The sequence below is a fragment of the Neomonachus schauinslandi genome, chromosome X, assembly GCF_002201575.2.
Source record: "Neomonachus schauinslandi chromosome X, ASM220157v2, whole genome shotgun sequence".
Lineage (NCBI taxonomy): Eukaryota > Metazoa > Chordata > Mammalia > Carnivora > Phocidae > Neomonachus > Neomonachus schauinslandi.
The window spans coordinates 124381360-124383791 of NC_058419.1; positions in this window are offsets into that span (position 1 = coordinate 124381360).

The window sequence follows — 2432 nt, forward strand, 5'->3', positions numbered from 1 at the left end:
CCATCCATCCATTCATCCATCCATTCTGTCTATCTATCTATCTATCTATCTATCTCTATCTATCCATCCATCATATCTGTCTGTCCTTCCATCCATCCATCCATTCATCCATCCATCCATCTATCGTATCTATCTATGTATCTCTCTATCTATCTATCTCTATCTATCCATCCATCATATCTGTCTGTCCTTCCATCCATCCATCCATTCATCCATCCATCCATCTATCGTATCTATCTATGTATCTCTCTATCTATCTATATATCTATCCATCCATCCATCCATCCATTCATCCATCCCTATGTCTATCTATTCATCCATCTATCATATCTATCTATCATCTATCTATCTATCTATCTAACCATCCATCCATCCCTATATCTTCTATCCAGCCAGCCAGCCAGCCCTCCATCTATATCAGTTATTTGCAGATGGGGTGATTTTATTCCTAGGGAACACTTGGCAATGTCCAGAAACATTTCTGGTTGTCAAGCCTTGGCATGGGGTCCTCCTGACATCAAGTGGGTGGAAACCAGAGATGTTGCTCAACACCTTACAATGCCCAGGATGCCCCACATCAGCTCCAAATGTTCACAGTGCCAAGGTGAAGAACCCCATTTGGTTGATCACCGTATAGTCAAAAATTTCACTTCTACATCAGCCTCCTCAGTCAGAAAGGAGTCTCTGGAATGTTAGGTCCCAGCGTCATTAGTTTGCAGCCACCATGCTTCCCGTCTGCTCTGCCTGGGCCAGGGAGGTGGCTGTGGGGTCCTGAATGCTCATTAGCAAATTCAAGTCAATCTCCATGAAAGAGAACTCACCAGCCTCCACTGAGCAAAACCTCCAGCCCACCACAGTCTCCAGACAGACCACCCTAACCTCCAAAGCCAACATTTATATTTGTTATTCCCATTTCCAAAAAAGCAAAAGAAAAATAGATCTTGCCACCTAATGTCTGTTCTTGATAAACATTCTCTCGACTCCAAGAGGAAATGGAATCCACTGCACACTCTCCAGCCATTCGCTGCAGTGATCTACAGAGATAAAACTTCCAAAGATGGAGTGATTCCCTTAACCATCGACAACACAAACTTCATCAGGCTTGCTGCTTCTATTGTCATGTTAACACAGTGAAGTGTAGCTTACGTGTTCCTGGTGTTTATCATAAAGTTCAGTGTAAATGTTGTAAAAATAGTTTTCCTTCAATCTGGCTTCCCCTTTGTGGGGAGAAATACATGCACAGAGCAGTGCACACACCAATTCTCTGCTTTAGAAAGCACAGCTCAGTGAAAGCAGAGAAAGGCATTCATCCTGACATCCCATGTGTCTATCACTCCGAGGCCCATGATGTCTGATACTGTTAGAACAATGTCTGTTTCATAAACCCATAAATGGAAAAGATCGAGCTGCCAAAGTAACACGTGGACATCAAGACCATGGCAAGTTGGTTCTCTCTTCTCAGGATGGCCAAACAGTATGTTTATCAGTTATAAACATAACCCATAAACTTATGATCTCCAATTAAATTCTTGGCTTCTTCTACCTGAGTAAATTGCTGCAAAAACCATGATGCAGCAAACAATAAAAACTTCAGCTATATCTAATATCAGGGGAAAAAATGACATTGCAAAATGTTAGTTGGAAATTTTAATTAGGTTTATATTTGGCTATAATTTTAAACCAAGACAATCTAGCCAGGCAATACTTACTGCCTTTGGGAGCCCTTAAGAGTGGACATAAGGCAGTTTATTTAGCATGATAATTTCTCAGAAGGGACAATGAGTAGGGCCCCAGAGAGTACAAGCAACTTGTCTTGAAAGGATACGTAAAATCATGGCTTGCCTTGGTATAATTGTATGTTCCAGGCTCCCAAGCAGAATTTGGCAATGCCAGCTGAAGCTCCTCAAAATGAACTTTGGATAGAGCTATGCTTTGATTATCATCAGAACACACAGCTTCTTCAGAAGTTAAGAATCAGCTTTGATTCATAAGCTCATCATTGAAAACCTGATCCACACAATGAATGTCCTGCTGGGCTTGGAGCAGCCAGGGCAGAAGGATTAATGATGTCCCAGTCAGCAGGGAAAGGATAAAGAAAGACAGTGGCATGCTGATCCCCTCAAGAAACACTTCTGGTTTGAATAAAATAGGTAATCAGATTCTCCAGAGAAACGCAACCAATACGTATAGACAGTCATGGAAAGAAATTTCATTATGGGAATTGGCTCACATACTAGTGGAACCTGAGAAGTTCCAGGATACACTCTCTATAAGCTGGAGACCGGGGAGAGCTGTGGTGTCAATTCCAGTCTGAGTCCAAGAAAGTCAATGATGTAAGTCCCAGTCCAAGGGCAGGAGAATTTCGATGTCCAAGCTCAAGCCATCAGGCAGAGAACAAATCCTCCCTTCCTCCACCATTCATATTTTATTCA